This window comes from Urocitellus parryii, chromosome 15, assembly GCF_045843805.1.
Source record: "Urocitellus parryii isolate mUroPar1 chromosome 15, mUroPar1.hap1, whole genome shotgun sequence".
NCBI classification, from domain to species: Eukaryota; Metazoa; Chordata; class Mammalia; order Rodentia; family Sciuridae; genus Urocitellus; species Urocitellus parryii.
Window position 1 is genome coordinate 43,283,633 of NC_135545.1, and position 21,062 is coordinate 43,304,694.

Sequence of the window (21,062 nt, forward strand, 5' to 3'; positions counted from 1 at the left end):
CACACTTGTGATTCCCATTTACATTTTGAAAGAAGAAAAACAATAGGTACAGAAAACATATCCGTGGGGCTGAAGGGTGGTGGTAGTGAGGAGACTGACTCCAAAGGGGTTTGACGGAAGTTTCTGGAAAGATGGGAACATTTTCTATCTTGGTTATGCCAGAGATTACATAACTATATTTGTTTATCAAAATTCACAGAACTATATGCCACACAAGGTGGCCTCTACAGTACATACATAAAACTTCAACAAAGGCTTAGAAACACAGCTGCTCTTTCTGAGAACTGTGTGCCAGGCACTGCACCAAGGGCTCAGAGTGTTTTCTTCTCATCCATTCACCTGTCCTTTGCTCAGCAGCAAGCTTTTGCAGAATGACGGCCAGAGGCACCATGTCTCTTTTCCCTTCCCTACACCTTCAGGCTGTGCACTTCCCAGAGTCAGCTGGAGGAGTGGCCAGCACTCAATCCTGGGGGCCTAAGGATGAACTTGAAGGTTCTCTGTAGGTTCATCTCCGTGGAGTGATGAATTTCAGCCTTTGTCAGCCTCCTTGGGGAGTCCACCATCCAGAGAGGGTGGCCAAGGAGGAGCAGCAAGACAAATGAACTGGGAGGGGTTTGCTCCCTCCGTAAGGTGCTGTCCCCACACCAGATGACAGGGTTCATGTCTAGTGGCCAGACCATGCTGCTCATGGTTCTGTTCACAGCCTCTGGGCTATGTATTAGTTTTTCTTGCTACGTGGCCCTTCCTCTGCTTGGGAGAGCGTCTGTTTCTGCCCAGATCAGACAAGAGTGGCCTTGGCTTCCCTGGTGAGAAAATTCAAAAGTGTGAAGTCCCAGGATAAACCCAGGGTGGGGTACACAAGCATGGGGAAAACGAACACACCACAGCTGCATGTGTCAACATGGACCCAATTCAAAAATACAAGAACAAGTGACAAGATGGACATATCTGATACCATGTAAGTATGTGGGGTTTTTTTTTTCCAGGTAAGTATGTTTTAAAAACACAAAATAGTACTCTATGTTGTTAGGGATACAAACTTATGTGTATGCTATGGTGTTGTAATATATAGAAACTTATTATGAATATAAAAAATTTTAAAAATACAAACAAGAAAAATGCATAACTTCAGCTGGATTGGCTCTGGGAGGACACACCAAAAATATAAATACATATGTATATACAGGGCAAACCTGACACTTGTTAAATCTAAAATGTTTCACATTGTTTTCTGTACTTTGGGTCAAAATATTTCAAAAATTTAAAAGCAAGCCAATCTGAACCTTGAGGACACTATGCCCAGTGAAATAAGTCAGAAACAAAAGGACAAATATTGGATAATTCCACTCTTGGACAGAAAATAGGATGGGGTTACCAGAGACTGAGGATGGGGGATGAGAGACAGTGTTTCATGGGGACAGAGTTTCAGCTGGGGACCATGACAAAGTTCTGGGGACGGATGGTGATAGCTGCACAAGGTGAATAACATAAGGCCACTGAATGGTTAAAATGGTAAGTTTTGTGTTCTGTATGTTTTACTACAAGAAAAATAAATAAAAACTACCCAGGATACACAAATCTATAGAGACAGAAAGTAGATTAATGGCCGCCTAGGGCTGGGGAGGATGCCAGGAACATGGCCAAGGGGGATAGGGTTTCTTTCTGGGGTAATGAAAATGTTCTGAAATTGATTGTGGTGATGGATGCATGGCTCTGTGACTACACTAAAAGCCATTGAGCTGAACACTTTCAGTAGGTGAAATGTATGGCATGTGACTTGTACCTTGATAAAGCCATTTTTTAAAAAGACAAAAAGCTATAGGGGGAAGTCCTTCCTGTGATAGCCACTGGAATAGGAGCCTGTGGTCAGTCTGATCCAACCAGACTCTGACATGAGTGATCAGAAGCCCCAAAGCTTCCCTGATTCCTGCCACCCCAAGACCTGGGGAGAAGATTCTGCCAGCGGGGAGCCCAGGCTAGAGCCACTGCTGTATCTTGAGGGCTCTGGAGGAAAGCAGAGTCAGAGCCGTTGCAGAATGAGGTTAATGAGAATCGGCTCCAGGCTCCAGGGGTTTGAGCCTTAATTAATACCTGCCAGGCCCTAGACGATTGTGAAATCCCAGGTTCTGTAAATGTGCACAGCCCTGGCCTCGTTAGCACCAGCCTATCACACAGGAGAAACAAGCCAGCCTGCTCAGCTCCCTGTAGGGGTGGGACCAGAGAGGCCAGGCCAGGCAGGAGCTGCCTCTCTGCTCCCCTGTCCTGCTCTGCAGGCCATTCCCAGGGTCTGAGTGGTCTAGACCAGTCGAGCTCCAGGGTAGTCATCATGAGTGCCAGTTACAGCCAGGCCCCTGGTTGTTGGGAACAGGAACCCTGTACTTTAGTTTACTGAGGAGCATAATCAGGCAGACCTGCTACAGCAATTTTGGTGACAGTCCCTCCTAGCTTAAAGAAGGACTGCAAGTGATGGTAGCCGATCCCTTCTGTGTTAGATGTGCCTCCTTGAGTTAAGCCCAGCCAGACTCTGTGGGCCCCTGCCTGGGGGACCAGGTCTGTCCCTGCCCAGTGTATCCTGGGAGTGTGGAGCCAGCCCCTTTGAGCCCTGGCCCTTCCTGCCTGTTGGCTCCTTCCTACTGGAGGCTAGCACCCTCCCCCAGAGGAATGCTGGGTTCTCCCAAGGCTGAGGGCGTGGCCTCTCTCCCTCATTCTGACACTGCTCTCCCAGGGGTGGCACTTCAGACCACATCATCCTTTGGGCCATCCATTCAAAAGTGAGCACCTTACACTGGCCTCAGGGGCCCCTACTTATTATTCTGAGACATCTGGATACCATGAGGAGCCCTCCAACCCTAACAGAGACTTGCTGCCCTCTGATGCTATGGCCACAAACCATTTATAACCCCTGGGATAATTCTGTGGCCAGGGAGTGCAGGCCAGAGGCAGGATCTGCAGCTCTCGGAACCCTTAGCTCTGGAATGGTGATGCTTCAATTTAGGGACTCTGGAGGCCCATGAACTTGAGGGCCTATGACCCTAGGTGTGCTCAGTCCAGGAGACCCATTGTCCCCAGTGTCACCAGGCATTGGGGAGCCTGTGACCCTGGGCCACCACTATGGTTATGAACATAGTTTTTTCTCACCAAAACTCATGATGAAATTTGGTCCCTGATGTTACAGTGTTGCAAGGTGATGTGGACACTGTCCTCATGAGTGGATTAATGTCTTTCTCAAGAGTCTGGATTAGTTCTGATGGGAATGGATTACTCTTCAGGAGAGTGAGCTACAAAGGGAGACTGGCACCTCCCTTCACTCTCCCACACAGGTATTTCTCTTCCTCTGTGAGGCTGTCACAAGAGCTGAGCAGATGCAGGACCATGCTCTTGGACTCTGGAACTGTGAGTCAAAATAAATCTTTTTTATTTAGAAATCATTCAGCCTCAGGCATTTTGTTATAGCAACAGAAATCCCACTGCAGCAGTCAGCTTCTTGTATGAGATCTTTTCTATCCAGTCCCTTCAATGAGTACCAGGTGCATGCTTTGCTGATAAGACACAGCACAGTCTTCTTCACATTGGATCCTAATCCCAGGTTTCCCCGATTCTCTTAGGTGTGTAGCATCCAAATGGGTGTAACTTGTCACTCCTGACAGGCAGCTTTGAGGATCATGAACATCACCCTCCACCCAGCAGTCCCTCCCTCCCTCACTCCTGTCAACCTCAAACATAGCCAGCTAATTGTTATCTCTTTCCTTATCCAGGTCCTGTCAAGCCAGATGAGACAGACAAGAACTTGATTGCCACCTGCCAGAGATCTCCCTTAGGGCTGACAGAGGTCTTTCTCTAGTCCTTGCAGGGGAGCAGTATAGTGCTGTGACTGGACCCACAGGCGTGGGGCGCAGGTTCCTGGGTTCAACCCTTCTTACCTGGGCAGGTTGCTTAACCTCTCTGTATATCAATTGTAGAATAAGGGCGATCATAACACTTCCCAATGTTGATGTGAGGATCAAATGAGTTCGTGTGTGGAAAGTGCTTGTGTGGGCCTGGCATGCAGTATGACCTGAGGAAGGTCAGTGGACACTTGTACTGCTCTGGAATCTCCTCCAACATCCAGCCTCCATGTCTAAGAATGTGTCCCATGAGGGTGGCCAGGCGTCTTGCTGATGCCCAGGTGACGCCTGTCCACAGCCTATCCCTGACCCCCTACTCCAGCAGAGGAAATGCTGTCTGCAATAGGTGGATGCTGAAACTCTGTTCCCAAAAGTTTGTGTGACATGCTCAGCAAGTGACCAAAAGCCCTACCTCCCACCCAACTGCCTGAGGCAAGGCTATGTGGCCACCTAGTGAGGGGTGCGGCCTCTCCCTAAGCAGACCATCCTGGGCAGCCCGGGGGAGGCCAGCTTCTATTTATAGTCACACTTCTCTGCTATAGGGCTCTTCTCTAATTTGGGAGGTCTTGTGTTTTCTTTATGTTCTCTTCATGTGGATCACTGGAAAAACAAGTGAAAAGGAAAATCATGGGTGTTTGTGGTGAGGGAAAATTACCAGGGGGATAGCCACCTCGAGGGCATGCCTGGGGTGTCCTGGGACATCAGAACAAGAAATGGGTGTGGTTACAGGGTGCTCGTGGGGCAAGCACTGCAGCACAGGGACAGCTTGGAGCTTGAATCCTGGCTTTGCCATTAGCTCTCTGGGCGCCGGGGGCAGGTCTTACCTCCCCAGGCTTCACCGGCCCTGATGGAAATCACTGATGGGCTCAGCATCCTGGTGGGCCAGGATGCACAGTCCCCTTGGGGAGGACAAAGGACAGCTTAAAAACAAGAGTAGGAGAGTCTAAGGCCCAGTTCTGGCCTGCCCTAGTGCCCAGGACCCATGTCTCTCATCTCTTAGGGCCCTGGGAACTTCCGCCCACCCCTACTTTCTATTCCACAGGGACCGCTGGCCTGGGAGGCAGGGCCCGGAGTGTCCAGGACAAGAGGAGCAAAGCAGTCATATCTGCAACAGGCTCTCCTATGGACCAGCAGGGGTTAATGTGGACACCGTGGGTCACCAAGTTGCATCCAAAGACCTTCCTGTACATGAGTCCATTTTAAGAAGGTGGCCTGGCGTGTCTCACTGCAGATCAAGGCCAAACTTATTTTAAACTGGGTAAAATACAGGCTCCGTGTTGCTGCAGTCTGTGGTTTGTGCACGTGACGAGGCTGTGGTGGGTGGGACCCTGGTGGGCCTGGCTCTTGGCCTTCTGCTGACCTCTGTCGGTCAGCCTGCCTGCAGGGGTGCCATTCCCCACCCCAAAGATCTGGCTTGACTCCCCTCAGTCTGGGTAAGCAGGGCAAAGCAGATGCTAGGGGTTACACTGCCTGGAAGACATGGCTAGATCAAGGCCACCCAGCTCTGGTCAGTACCAGGTCCTCAGGCAGGGAGTGGAAACATATTTTGAAATGGAAAAACTAGAAAGGGGGTGCAGATGGGCCGTGGAGTGGGGACTGGGATGGAGCAGAAGGTGGTATAGCCCAGTGACAACACTGGGGCCAGACCACCTCCATCAAAGCCCAGGTTGGCCCCGCTCCTCTGCTTAATGTGTAAAATGGGGACAGTGGCAGTAACATGTACCAAGTTGAGAGGGTTCAATGAGCTGAGGGTGAAACAGAACCTGCCTGGTACTTCGCAGCTCCTTGTGGCCCTGCCCTGCCCTGGCCCTGCTCTGTCCCTTTTTGGGTAGAAGATGAATGGGGATTACCCATGACCCCCACCTTAAAGGGCGGGGAAGGAAGAGTCTCTGCACTGGAGAGTGGCAGTGAGGCCAAGGCAGGCCGCCCGCTCTGCGGCTCTGCCTGGTTAGGCGGTCAGCCTGCCTGCAGGGGCACATGTGGGATTGGAGGACCTACTTCTCTGTCCACTTTCCTCTGCTCAGGAGGGGGCTCAGCCAAGTTCCCAGCTTCCCCCACCACACTTACCCTCAGGTTCTTGTCATTACATCCCGTCTGGTGCCCTGCCATACTGGGTAGGACCCTCAGCTGCCTTCTGTCACTTTGGATTTTCCTTTCAACGCTCCTGCTGTGGCTGTATCTGCCACCCATGGAGCCACGTCCAATGCCCTGCACAGGAAACACTGCCCAGGACAGATGTGTCCATCTGCACACCAGGGACTGTGCAGCCCAGTGCCGTTACCCCAGGACAAACTTGGATTCTAGTCCTGGCAGCTTTGCAGCCCAGATGGCTTACCTTGGACAAGTAACTGGGCTTCTCCGAGCCAGCATAATTACTGGCCAGATAAAGATGATGATTCCTACCCAAAAGGTCATTTGAGGATCATGGGGGAATGATTGCAGGGACCCAGCAAGGGTCCCAGTGCACAGTAGGTGCTCAGCTCCTCCCACAGGCCTCAGTGACTCATTGGGGCCAAGGGGCCTTGGGACCAATATAGCGCACCCACTGGTTTCACTTCCTTAATTTCACTCCAGTCCACCCCCTCACTGTCAACTCCACCACCTCTGCCCTGTTCAGCCCTCTCCAGACCTCTGACCTGGACTCTCCAGTCCATTCTCCACACTTAGAACTATATTGAGCTTTATTTATTTATTTTTTGTGGTGCTGGGATTAAACCCAAGGCCTCATGTATGCTAGACAAGCATGCTACCACTGAACCACATCCCTATAACAAACTTCATAGCTCAGGAATTGAATCATGGCTCCCCCTTCCTGCCTACAACTATCTGTGGCTCTCCACTGCCCTCAGGGAAAGGTCCAGATTCTTGGACCTGGCCTGAAAAGCCTATCTGACCTGTTCCTGCCAGATGCTCACCATCACTCCCTAACCTTTCCAAGCATATTCCATTAAGAGGAATACGACTTGTCCCCTAGACATGGCTTCCAGCTTTCTACCTCCATACTTTCCTGGGCCCCGAGTATGGAACAGCTGGGCTTGGTCTCTGCAAATCCCCTCTCCCTCTAACTCCCACTTTTCTATTGGAAAAACTCTCAGGCAGGCTCCAGATTTGCCAGCCACAATTAGCATAATAAAACATCTATTTTTATCCTCTTCCTACCTCAACACCAGAAGACGACATGGGGACAGAAGGTGGTGGTGGCCTCTTTCTGCCTGATCCAGCTCATCCCCCATTTGCCAGCTAGTGATCACCTCTTCAGGGATAAATGAGGACCGGCAGAGAGGTGGGCAGGGAAGGAAGGGGCTGAGTACTGGAGCTGGAGTCTGACATCTGGCTTTCTCCATGGTAGATGTACAATTTCTGGATCTTTCTCAGCTGGGCAGTTTCATGGGCTCCTTGAAGATGTCCCTTGTCCGGCTACCCAGTGGGAACCTTCCAGTGCACTTCTGTAGCATGGGCTTCACCTCCCTAGCAACTGCTTGCAACCCATCTCAGCCTCTTTCTGTCACTGTCACCTTACCAGAAAGGAGGTGCTCTTGGGCAAAAATGTCTTCATGATGACTCCAGTCTGGCTTTCAACTGCTGAGGGCAGGGAGCAAAGACACAGCCCACACTCTGCAAGCATCTGTAATCTAAGAAGTTTGGACTTTGTTATAGTTTGGATCTTGAATGCCCCCCAAAGACTCATGCATTGAAGGCTTGATCTGCAGCCCGTGCTGCAATTGGGAGGGGGAACCTTTCAGAGGTGTGGCCTAGCTGAATGGGGTGATGAACTTCTAATCCAAGCTACTTGGGAGGCTGAGACAGGAAGATTACAAAGTCAAGGCCAATCTCAGCAACTTAATAAGAATCTTAGCAATTTGGTCAAACTCTGTCTCAAAAAAGACTGTGGTTGTAGCTCAGTGATAAAACACCCTGGGGCTCAATCCCCCCTACCAAAAAAAAAAAAAAAAAAAAAAGAGGTGAGACCTAGTGGAAAGAATTTAGATCATTGGAGGTGTGCTATGAGACCCCAACCATTCCCTTTTTCTCCCTTTTGCTTCCTGCTTGCCAAGAGATGAGCAGTTTCCTTAACCATGTGCTCTTGCTATGAGGTGCTATGCTGCCACAGGCCCAAAAGTAACAGGGCCATGCAATCATGGACATAAACCTCTGAAAGTATGAACCAAAGTAACCTTTCTTCCTAACAAGTTTTTCATTTCAGGTATTTTGACATAGTGACAGAAAACTTCCTAATACAGACATTCTCCTTCTAAGAACATGGGGAACCCCCTGGAGGGTTCAAAGGAAGAGAGTGATAGATGATAGATGGCTACTGCTTCAGCCCAGGCAAAAGACATTGGTTGTTTTTCTTTAGATGGGGGACAAAGAAACTGACCAGGTTGACAGACTTGATGCTGGATTGGAGGTGAGGAGCAATGAAATGTGTCTGGTATTTTGGCTGCAGTAGCTGGGTGAACAGAGGTGTCAATCAGTGAGAAGGGGAATTGGGTTGTGGGATAATAAATCTAGGGTTCAGTCTTGGTCATGCAAACATTGAGATGCTTGTCAGAAGCCAGGTGGAGCTGTCCAGGAGGCTTAGACATAAACTCAAGGCTTCCACTGGCCCAGACTGTGCAAATGAGAAAAGGTCCCTTCATTTTGGTGAATGTAGCTTCCCATCAGGGCCCACAGCATAGCCAGACCTCATCCCTGGTAGTTCCCTTGGCTATTCGCCCTTGTGCAATGAACAAACTATACAGCTATGCATGTAAATGTGCTGATCTGGAGCTCAAGGGCACATTCAGGACTGGAGAATAGCCAGTCACTATAGGATACTTGTTTGGATGTTGTGTGGCATGGTAACCCCATTAGCCAAAGTGGGTTGGAAGGACCAAGGTGTGCCTAGGTGGGCTGAGAATCCTTCCTTTCCAGGTGTTCCAGAACAACTCAGTCCTAGTATATGGGGATGAGCCCTAAGGTGCCCTAAGACTGAAGAAAGAAGCAGACAGATCCAGAATTGTACAGAATGCAATTTATGGTGTGGGGAGTGCTTACTGACAGAGACTTACTTACAGCATAGTCCTGAGAAGCAGCAAGACAAGTTCTCACAGTTTGGATCAGAAAGAGGGATGGATATATGGATACATGGATTAGGACAAAAGTGGCCTCACTCTAGCTGGAATGTACCTGGTCAAACTTAAGCTACTATCAAGGTCAGGAACATTCCTGGAGCCAGGGTCCAGTTATAAAGCTCCACATATCTTTCCAATGTTTTGTCTATTTATAGTTTGCTGGAAAACTATGCAGAAAAAAAAACAACACTAAGATTACTCTGGGGTAATCACAATGGTTACAACTCAAGATGGCTGCAGTCATATCAAACTGAATCCATAGACCAAGCCAAGATTTCCTTCTCTTCCTGCAGATGAAGCTCCCTGCTTTCCTATAGGGCTGAGTAGCTACAGGCCCCCTAATCTTGTCTTCTGAGGTACGGATGCACCAAGATGGGGAATGAGGAGGCCTCATGCTTTCTTTTTCTTCTCACTCTCTGTCCTTAATGCAGGGATGATGATCTCTGCCACCACGCTGATGGTGTGGTGTCCCCAGAGGGACACCCCAGACAGGGTAAGCATCAGTGGGAGGAGGAACATTCAGAGTGCCATTTGGGAGGAGCCAACCAGGCCACAGAGACTGCAATGGCATGCAGCCAAGTGTTAGAGGGGTGACTGGCATCAGACTGCCTGCACTCAAATCCCAGGGTCCCTTCTTATCAGCTGAGAACTTTGAGTCTGGAAGCCTCAGTTTATCCTGCCAAATGTGTTTGCTAACAGTATCTACCTCCTAGGGCTGTCATGAGAAATGATCAGATCCTTCCACAGGAAGCACTTAGCACAGAGCTTCAGATTGTAAGCATCAGGGGATGTTGGCTTATATGGTAGATTTTAGGGAAGTCCTTCCCAGTGGAATCCCAAAGCCCTCTGCTAGTTGCTGACCAAAGCCAACAGAGGAGGAAGTGGCCTCACTGAGCTGATAAAGCTTGGAGCTGCTTTCTGCCTCCCCAAGTCAGGGTCCTCAAGGGGTCACATTCCAAGAGCTTCACCAAGGTCAAGCTGGAGTCATGGCAGCTGAACCGGGGATCCACCCTTTGCAAACATTTCCAAGAAGGTGATTTCACAACTCTGAAGGGTCTGCATCAGCCCTGCACAGCCCCCTCCTCCATGGGTTTTCCTGGGGTCATGCCCAGTCTTGATCTCACAGCTGAGCACTTTCTATCTTCAGAGAAAAAGAGAAGTAAAACCCACATGGGGACCTTTGGTATGCCACCCTCAGATCTTATCACCCTGTATGGGGTCATGGTCCCTTTGAAAATCTGATGAGTGCTCCAGACCCTCCTCCCTGGCATGGGGCAGGGGGAGGCTTTCCCAAATAAATACAATCCCCACAAGTCAAACTTGCAAGATCCCCTGTCTTTTAGGAAAGGTTCCTGATATAACTTGGTGGCTAATCTGGCAGGCTCTAGAGTTCAATTCCCTGAGTCCCACTGCTGCTGCTATGGTTTACTGGTTCTGAGACCTTAAACAAGTCATGGAATATCTTTAAAACCTCAGTTTTCCAATCTTAAAAATGGAAGCAAAGATGGCTGTGGTGGCTCACCCCTGTAATCCCAGTGACTTGGGAGGCTGAGGCAGGAGGATCTGCAAGTTCAAGGCCAGCCTGGGCAACTTAGCCAAGATCCTGCCTCAAAATAAAAAATAAAAAGGGCTGGGGATGTAGCTCAGAGGTAGAGAATCCCTGGGTTCAATTCCAGGTGGGGGGTTGAGGAGCAGAAACAGTGTCTCTTACATAAGATTTTGAAAGAGTTTAATGTAGGGAAATCACTTGCTCCTGCTCCCCCTCCCCCACCCCTGCCTTTTTTTTTTTTTTTTTTTTCACTGCAAATTCTGTATCTGAGGAAATTCCTCAGTCCAGGACAAACTAAGATAGTTTGTCACCTAGTAAATGACACAGTCACCTGCATTTAATGTCACCCAGTGCAGGTGGTCCATACGTGGTCCATCACTGTTGGCTAATACTATGGGTCTTTTCCCCAGTTCTGTCTGAGAGCAACGATGCCTGGAGATCACACTGTGTCCCCATCTGCTTTCACAGCTTCCTGGGAAATCCTTCAGCCCCTCCAGGCCTCTGCTTGTTCACTCACTAAACAAAAGAAACGAACTTGAAAGTTGCTGGGGATTCTTCCCACTAGAGCCTATGAGATGTATTCAGGGACCTAGTACCTGGCCAGGCAGAGTTGAAGGTAGATGGCACCACCTGTCCACTCTCCTGCTGGGCACGATTGTTCCAGTAACAGAGCCTGGGTTCCCAGGAGAGTTGGAAACTTCATTTGTACCTTGCTGGCATCTAATATCCACAGCTGGGACTTATTTGGCACATAGGAAATCTTAAGTTGGGGGTAGGAGGGTGGTCACAAGATAATTGATGTCCTCTTATCTTTTTTTTATCTTTTTTTTTTTTTTTTTTGTACAGGAGATTGAACTCAGGGGCACTTAACCACTGAGCCACATCCCCAGTGCTCCACCCCTGCATTTCTTATGTTTTTATTTTGAAACAGGGTCTTGCTAAGTTCTTAGGTCCTCACAAAGTTTCTAAGGCTGGTCTCAAATTCGCAACCCTCCTGCCTCAGCTTCCTGAATCACTGGGATTACAGGCCATGACCGGCAATGTCCTTGTATCTTTATGAGATTACAATTCAGTTCTGGTAATGAACATGCCAGAGAGAAATGGAGGTCATTCCCAGGAAGACTTTCCCTGGAATTGCTGCAAATACAAAGAGCCACTTCTCCTGGTGGAACAGGTGAATCTAGGTTTTAATCCTTCTTTATAGGACCCACCCAAACATTCAGATTTCCATTCAAGCTAGGCATCAGTAGGAAATAATTGGGACCCTCCCACAAGATTTGGGGTCTGTAAGTCCTTCAGGACATGAATCCTGCCATCCAAATCCCCTTGCCCGTGTGCCTCAGAGCCTGTGAGATGTATTTAGGGGCCTAGTACCTGGCCAGGCAGAGTTGGCCAGGCAGAGTGTGGCAAGGCATGCACAAGATGCTCAGTGATGATCTGTCACTCCCAGGCTCTTCACTGGCCCCTGCATAGTTGCCTGCAGCAGGTTCCATTAACAAAGAGGCCTGCTTTACTTAGGTCTCACGAAGCATGCCCAGGGAGGAGGTTGGGGACATAGCCCCTCTATTTGTGATGTCAGATATTATCTCAGATTATCCTGAGAGACAGTTACCCTCAATATTTAAGTGTTCCAGAACTAGTTAACCTTGGGGTGAAAAATTAGGATAGTCCATACACTGGGAGAGAGAGAGACTTTTTTTCTTTCTGGGGATGTTCGAGAGGTGACCAGGTTCTAACACGTGGAGAAAGGGTTATCAACTGCCTGGCTTTTCACATTGATCCTCAGAACCAGGCATAGCAGAACAGTTGGTTGCCCTTAATGGAGATGTTACAGGTTGGGAGTCAAAGTGCTCATATTGAGACAGGAAGGAGCTGGGAATCATAACAGAGGCCCCATCAGGAATCTGCTGTTGGTTGGAAGAGCCTGGTGGGAGTACTCATAGCAGAGCCCAGGCAGTACCTAAAGGAAAGCCGTTTCTTAGACGGTAACTTTTAGAAGCCCTGACATCTGTCAATGAGCTTTGTTAGGAGTGATCTCTTGGCTCTAAGAAGAGAGAATCCCTTCTGGAAGCCGGGTGGTTAGGGGAGCCACCAGAACTTGGCTGATCTCAGGGTCACCGCAGCAGAGACAGCCTCTTGGCCAAAGTTGGTAGATATATGTGGCACATTGGCAAGGCCCTGAGAAAGTCTCAGATATTTCTGGACAGTTCACTTGGACAGAGTGCTAACTCCAGCCTGATGCTGGCAGAAGTTCATGCCTCTGGAATCAGGCACAGAAACATGAAAGCTAGATATTATGCCAGTTTTCAAAAATTTGGAGCAATAGGATTTTTTTAGTGAAGAAAAAAGTGTATTCCTCTTACTAAAAGGTGTTTTCAGGGGAGAACATTGTGTCCAACTTCTTCTTAAGGAAGACGTGGGAGGGATTCTTCTCTTCAAGCTTTAACATCTAAGGTGGAAACACGCAGGTTTAGATTGATTTGTCACAAATTATTTGTTTATGAAAGAAAAGCGTTTAGTGCACCTCTCAACTCTGGGGGGCACCTAAGGGCTCACTCTGGTCGCTGAGAGGGTGGCGAGGGGCTGCTCCTGCTTCTGATGACAGGGTTCTATTGCTTTCATCCTGGATTTGTTGTGACTTGAATCCACCAGGGGTGCCTCTACAGGACAGGGACTAGCTGGACCTGGTCCACTTGCTGTGGGCTCTGCAATGCCCATTCAGGGGCCTGGCATCAGTAGATGTCCCGTTAATGCTTCCAGAATTTCATTGAATTGATCCGCAGCCTGTGCAATGAAACACTTAGGTCACAGGCATCCTCGGTTCTACTTGTGAAAGCTCTCCCTCCCCCCCTGGTGACCTCAGAAAGTGAGGCCTGTGGGAGATAGCATGTGTCACTCTAGTCCCTGGACCCTATCATCTAGCCAGCTTCACTGATTCCAGGGCTGTCGCGGTCTGTTGACTCATGCAGAGACCCACAGCCACCTGCGTCCAAACTGGCTCTCCTGCTTCCCTCCCTTTGACTCCTTCCTTCCACTCATACTGGGGCACATGGGCCATTCCCACTTCCCTCAGTGTGGTCTTCTGCATTTTATTAGGGGATGCACCCATCCTCCATGCCAGGCAGGGACTTTCCACTCCTTCCCAGCTGTGAAGATGGACCTTGACCCATCAATGCCCATCAGCAGGTCTCATCCATCTGGCCTCAGTGATTAGCTAAGGAGTGGACCAGATTCAATCAGGGTCAATCAGACCAGAAGGGACTTTTGATGAACCCCTGGAAAGGGGTTTTCTAGATCATCTAAAGAAGCCACCTAGAAAAAGACCTTCTGAGTCTTCTGGATGGTCAGAGTTTGACCAGGGCTTGGAGCACTTTTGCTGTGTTGAGATGACCAGGCTGAAGAAGACCACAGCCACGGGCAGGCAGGAGAGGAACTTCCAGAGCAGTGAACACAGTGCCTTACCTGAACCTTGGCTGGACCTTCAATGATATGAACCAACCCACTCTCTGTTGTTTGTGCTTGTTCGAGTTGGGTGTTCTGTGAGCTGCAGCAGAGAGTGTGCAGTATGAACTCAGTAAAGAGGAGCTTTTCAAATTATAGGATCAGGATTGAGGCAGCCTGGGTCCAGGGGAAGGAGGACAAGGCAGCAGTCTGATGGCCCACCCAGGCACCAACAGCCTTGAACTTCCAATCCTGAATCCCTGGGAGGGGACTCCAAGTGAATGTCCTCAAGGCAGACAGAGGACAGCAGGTCTGGTGAGGAGAGGGGTGGTGCCCAGGGTCCTCACTCCTAGCCTTGTCTGGGGGTCCCCTTAATTTAACTCCACCTGCCTGGGGAGTGCAGAGTGCTGTCCACTTAAAGAAATCAGAGCAGCTGCCACTTTGAAGCAGGAAAGATATGTGTAGGTGGGTGGGGTGGAGGCGGGTAATTATGCAGGAAAAATCATTTTCTTGATGATATTCTTCTGGAAATACGTGTGGAGCAGAGAGAGCAGCAGGAGGGACGATGGGAAGGGAGAATGTATTAGCAGAGATGGTGCCTCCCAGAGGCGACAGAGGTACAGGGTGCAGGGCTTTTCCTATGTATCTGACCATGGCATCCTTTTCTGGGAGCTTCTGGGACTCCACAGGATGCCCCTGGAGGAAATCTTTAATGTGGGACTTCATCCCTGCATTAACTAAAGGACTTATTGGCAATGGTTGAGAGTCCCTCTCGTGTGTGTGTGTGTGTGTGTGTGTGTGTGTGTGTGTGTTTATATGACATGCCCACTCTTCCTACCCATGACCAGTGGGGCTGAGTGCTACCGTCTTTTCATGCCTGGACCATTTATGCTCTGGGGAAAGGAAGAGAACTTACATGTAGCAGGGGAGGGGGCTGTAATGAGGCACACAGAGAGCTGGGAACTCTACATACCATCTTTTTACCCCCTTAGGGGGCTGCCCACAGATCCAGCGTGCCCTGCGTGCTCTCAGTGGCAGAGGGACGCCCCGAACTCTGAGGAGCAGCTCTGAGGTTGTGAACATTGGATGCAGATAATTATCCAGCTGAGAGTAATCTGAACATTTCTTAGGGCTATTTCTGCATAATTATAAATATTTGAGGATATTAAGCTCCCAGGTTACGCATTGAGGGTATTATTTGAGCAATGGTTGGCTGCAGAGCTGGAAACACAAACATCTTTTCATTCTTCCCTCCTGGTGCACTTAGAATTCTTCATGGAATTCAAAAGAAAAAGAAGTTTCAGTTGAGGAAACAACAACAACCTGGAAGCAAAGTCCGTTGCTAATATTTCTTAAATAGCTTTAAATCCAAAAGGAGGAATGTGACCACTTTAGTTCATTGTGGTAGGTTTGTGATGCATTTTCTCTACGGGTTAGGAAAGCAATTACCACCAAGCAACCTACTCATGATTCCATTGTGATAAAATGTTCCCTCTAATGGGGTCGATATGGCAAGCAGTGAGTTTTTACAGCACTCAAAGCTTCCGGAAGGAAGCGTTCTCACGTGTGGGGTTCCTTGGCATGCACTGAGAGTCAGGACTGGCTCTAAGCACCTGTCGTGGTGCAGGGGATTCTTAATAGAAAACAGGACCTTCCAACTAAGCAGAGGCCAGAAGCTGGGTTCTGCCGTCCTGGCTCTGCCTGGTGGCCCATGTGATGCTCTGAGGCCTGTCCAGTCTCCCATCCTTGGTCACCCCAATCTGTCATAACATATCTTCCTCACGCACTCCCCCCCTTTGCTTTACTCCAGCTTTGGAAAACAGAGTCCATCTGCGGTAGGCACACTCTCAGCCTATCCTTCCATCTGCTTCGAAGCTGTGTTTCACACCCAGTTCTCCCACAGAGGCTTCTGGTCACAACCCCTAGGATTTGTTGTTGTTGCTGCTGTTCCCTAATTTTCAGCTGCGATCCTGTGGCCAACCCTCTGCCTCCCTCTAGGACCCCTGAACCCCATCTGTCCTTCCCTCACCAATAGCATTGCCATCTAAGGCCATGGCCTGGCAGGAGCTGCTGTCCCTGTCCAACTGGCTAGCCCAGTGAGAATCCTGGCCCGCAGTCGGAGACCCCCGCCCCAAACCTTGACCTCCCGTTGCTAGTGTCACAGTGAAACTCCAGTGAAGATTAATTAATGCACAGAATCAGAACTTTCTTTCCCACAGAGGATGGCACTGGCTTGGCGGGTCCTCCTAGACCCTCAGGAGAGCAGGTTTGGGGTGGGTGTAGCCGGAGGTGAAAGTTTCCAGGGACAAACGATGCAACATTGGTTTGGAAGCCTGTCTCAAAGGTGGAACCAAGTAGGGACCCATCGTACTCCCCACACGACGCGTCTGCCACCCGCGCCAGACCCGTCTCCCGCTCACTGTTCTGTAGGGTACAAGGAGAGGATCTGGGAGCAAGGTGACAAACCCAGGTGGACCAGGCGGACCTGCAGATCCCTTATCCCAGAGGCCGGCCGCCAGGTTCAGGCAGCCTGGTCCGGGCAGCGCGGGCCCCGGGCGCCCCCTGGAGGCTGTGCGGGTTGCAGACGCACAGCATAGACCCAGGAAGGCGCTCGCTTTAAGAACAGGAAAAATACCCTTAAAAAAATGGGCAAGGACCAGATGCATCAGCTCCTTTAAATCTCAAAACAATGCTACTAGCGAGGGGCAGATTGTTCCGTCCTACAGATAAATAAAGGGAGAAACAGAGAGGCTAAGTGACTTGCTCCAGGGCACACAGTAAGTGGCAGAGCCACTATCTCACCTAGCAGCTAGTCTCCTAGGTTTGGCCTTACTTACTATATGGGACTAATTCTTATCATATGAAAAGAGAGAGGGGGGGGAATTAAATTAAAATAATCCATTCAACACACCTGGGAATCCAGGTTGAGTACATTCTGCTCATGGGCCAAGCAGGACCCCAGGTGTCCTTGCATTTGTTCCTTTCCCAGGTCTGGAGCTTGCTGAAGGTACCTGACTTTGAAGCAAGCTGCCCTTCTGTGAGTCCCCCATCTGCTGGCCTGGGGCAGATGGGCCAGGCCCTGGGTGGAATCTGCATGGCCTCCTTTCCCCCAGAGGCAGAAGCAGGGCAAGGTCAGAAGGAAGACACCCCAGAGAGGTAAACCTGATTCTTCCCTGCTACCTGCTTTCTTCTTGCTATGGGGAAAGGTCAGTCCTCTGCTTAGGCCTCAACACACCCTTTTGAGACTAGATAAATCACTCTAAAAATGGCTTATGTTTGTGATGGTGGTGAAATACTCTGTTGCTCAGAGCCAACAGGTTCCTGTGGATTCTCGGTCCAGCTTGACTCCTTTGAGTCCTGCTTAGGTCACTTGAAGCAAGGGCAACCTCCTTTTCAAGATCAGCCCAAACTGGGCAGGACCTGGAACAGGAGGAAACTGAGAACGAGGGCCGTCTGGGGCCATTGGGTCACTCCATTGCTCTTCCAAAGTCACAAGATCTCTCTCTCCCAATCCACAACCCCTCCCCACCCCAGCCCCGCCCCTCTCCTCTGAGTATCTTTCTCCCTGCTCCTGTCTCTTCTTGGTTTCTGCTTTCTCATCCCCGGACACACTGTTGATGGGAATATCTCCTGACCTTGCTGTTTCCTACACCAGCTGCTATCAGCCTATGGCTGGAGTCGTTCATTCCTGCTTCCAAGCCAGCTCATCTCAGTTTTGCCAGAGACATCATCTATCTCTGACCTGGTTGCCTTGGGTCCTGGTGCCCTGCAGCCAAGAAGGGAGGGCACTAACATGGTTGGCATAAAGCCGTCCCTTCAGTAGGTGTTGTGGGTGATTCAGGCACCTCCTAGTTTCTTTTTTCCCCCACTGTTGACTCATGCTTGAGTTTTATTTGTTGGCCTTTGTTATTGTTGCCTAAAGGTCTTTTAGGATTCTTAAATCTTTCTCAGGCACCACGCCTTGTGCCTGGTGGAGGTGCCCACTCAGAAGCCTGGCAGGAGAGGGTCATTCACAGTTAAACAAAGAATAAGTCATTTCCTCCTCCCTCCTTAGTCTCACCTTTCATTAAGGAAAAAAAAGGGGAACCATATTTAATAAACACCATCCATTAGATTAGATCAACGATCTCTGAATATGGCATTTCTTCCAGAAACAGTATCTCTCCTGCCCTCACAGAAGAGCGTGTGGTCAAGAGGAAATTGAATAAAGTCCTTTAATCAGCCGCAGTAGTATTTGAATCATTTAATTTAGGATCTGACAACCACAAATTACTTTATTTTTGAGGCCAATTTTAGCCGACCAGGAGAGCTGGCCCAGTCCAACTCAGACTTAATAAATGCCTGATCTGGTAAGTTTGGGGAGGAGGCTTAACTGAGGTTTTGCAAATATAATCAAAACATCTCTCCCATGCTGTGTGTGCCTGCTGTGAGTTCTTGGATATGCTCCCCTCCCATCTCTCTGTGGCTGAGAGTGAACCCTGGGGGTGGAGAGAGCCAGGGTACCAGGCAGGGAGCTGTCACCTCTGGCTCCTTGCTTTTTATTCCTGGTTCTGCCTTCTCATGGACAGGAAAACAAGTCAAATCAAATTAGATGCCAGACACACACTGCCTTATGGCAGTTCACCCTCTGTCTCCAATCTTTTACCTGCTGAAACTCCTTTACTGGAAACAATGAAAAACAAGCTTCTGGTTCAAAATAACACCCACTGGACACCACCCCATGTGGCCTCTGCCAGAGTTATTTGTTATTAAACAAATAACTACAAACAAATTAGTTTTGAACCCAGGAGTGCTCTACCCCTGAGCTATATCCCCAGCCCTTTTTATGTTTATTTGGAGTCAGGGTCTCACTAAGTTGCTGAGGTTGGCCTGGAACTAGAAATCCTCCTGCTCCAGCCTCCTGAATTTCTGGGATTACAGGTGGGTGCCACCATGCCCGACTCCAGAGTTATAGTAAAAGATAAAATGCAAGACCCCTGCTTCAGTACCAGTTCACCATCAGCTGCATCTGATTCCTACCAGTTGTCTCCCCTAACTATCAGATAGATATGGCTGGGTTGACAAAAATCCCTGAGAGTTCATTCTCTCCCTACAGCAAAGAGCAGCCATGTATCTGTCCCAGGGTCAGACTTTTAGGCCAGACTCCCCATTTTTCTCCATCTGCTTCAGACTAAGCAGACTAAGTTTGTTTTCTGTTGGTATAACAGAATACCTGAGACTGTGCATTTGTAAAGAATAAAGGTTTATTCAACTCATGGTTCTGGAGGCTTGGCTGTCCAAGATTGAGGGACTACATCTGGTGAAGGCCTTGCTTGTGGGGACTCTGCAGAGTCCCAAGGCAGCATAGAGCATCACGTAGCAAGGGTTTGTTGATTAGGTTCTAAGATGACTCCATGCTGGCTGTCTTGTCAGTGACCATCTCTTGTCCACCTGACACATACAAAGGTCAGAGCCAAACTAACTTTTACAGTGGGCCCACTCCTGAAATAACTTATTAACTCATCAATCCTATTAATCCATGAATGGATTAGTCCATTGATAAGACAGAGCCCTAATCATCTCTTAAAGGCCCCACCTGATCCCATATCTTAATATCATAGCACAAGGAAGCAAAATAACAAGAAGGAGGCTAGGGGCACAAACCAGGGCCTGTGGGCTTCTTGGAGTCACCTTTTATTCTTGGAGTACCCATAAGTAAGTGGCATTAAGAAATGTAAAGCTGGGTGTGGTGGCACACACCTGTAATCACAGCACTTGGGAGGCTGAGGCAGGAGGATCAAAAATTCAAAGCAACTTAGCGAGGCCCTCAGCAACTTAGTGAGACCCTGTCTCAAAATAAAAAAATAAAAAGAGTTGGGGTTGTGGCTCAGTGGTTAAGCACCCCTGAGTTCAATCCATGGTATCAAAAAGAAAAAAGAAAGAAGAGGAAAAAAATAAGAAATATCAAGGACAAAGGGAGATAATGAGGAATGGTGATGGAGATCTGGGGGAGAGCTGCTGAAGTCCATCAACCTCACTGGCACCCTCACTGCCTATCCCCCACTCTACTCCAGGCCTGACTTTTCCTGTAACCTTGACTTTGCCACTTACCCCTATGTACCCTTGGGTCTCTTTCTTAATTTCTAATCTTTACATGTGTAATAGGGAGAACAACAGCCCTTCCCTCCCAGGGTTGTTGTGAAAATTGAATGAGGTAAGTATTTGAGAACATAAACTACTTGGGGAAATAAGAATAATAAATCCTCTGACCTAGATGCAATTGGAGATCATAGAAAATCTAGATGAGTGTAGGCTGAAGATATGATCTTATGCTAGAAAGATGAATATGTTTTGAGTTGACACAAGAATAGAGTGCATTGCATTAAAGAAAAAATTAAAGGAGATCATGTATGCATAACTCCATAAATATGACTCATAAAATATAGCCATAAAGCAATTTATCTTTGTCTCTCTTTGTCCTTTAAACTCACCCCACAGAGCTACTTTCCCCCTTGTTTCTTGATGCAATTTAAACCAATTCCCCCTTAAGATCCCTCTTCACCCTCCCCACCCCCTGCAGGCAGCAATCTCTAGCATTTTTTGCTCTGCAGGAAGTTTCTTGATTAGGTTCTGAGGTGACTCCATGCTGGCAATCTCATGTCCATGGCTACCTCTTGTCCACCTGAGACAAACTCATCCTTTGCCCTCATGATCTTGGCATGGAGGCAGATACCAAAGTTGCTACCCTCCTTGCTGTACCACAGAATCCCCTGTCCCCTGCCATTGAGATCCTCTGGCCCGAGTCACCCTGGTGCACTGTGTTCCTGAAGCCCCAAAGGACATAGGTCAACATAGGTTGACCTTCCCAAGTGGTCCCACAAAAGCCTCTTTCCCTAAGCTTGAGGTGGGAGGCAAGCTGTCCTCACCTTCACCCGGGGAGGGGGGATACCCAGCCAACTCTTCAAATATGCCCATAGAGCCCAATGTGCTGCACATGCCCAGTAAATACAGCCGCGCCAGGCTTTTGGTCCTCCTGGGGCCCAGGCAGAGAGGAACTGTGACTGCTGGACCTTGACTCCCCCTGTCCCAAACAGT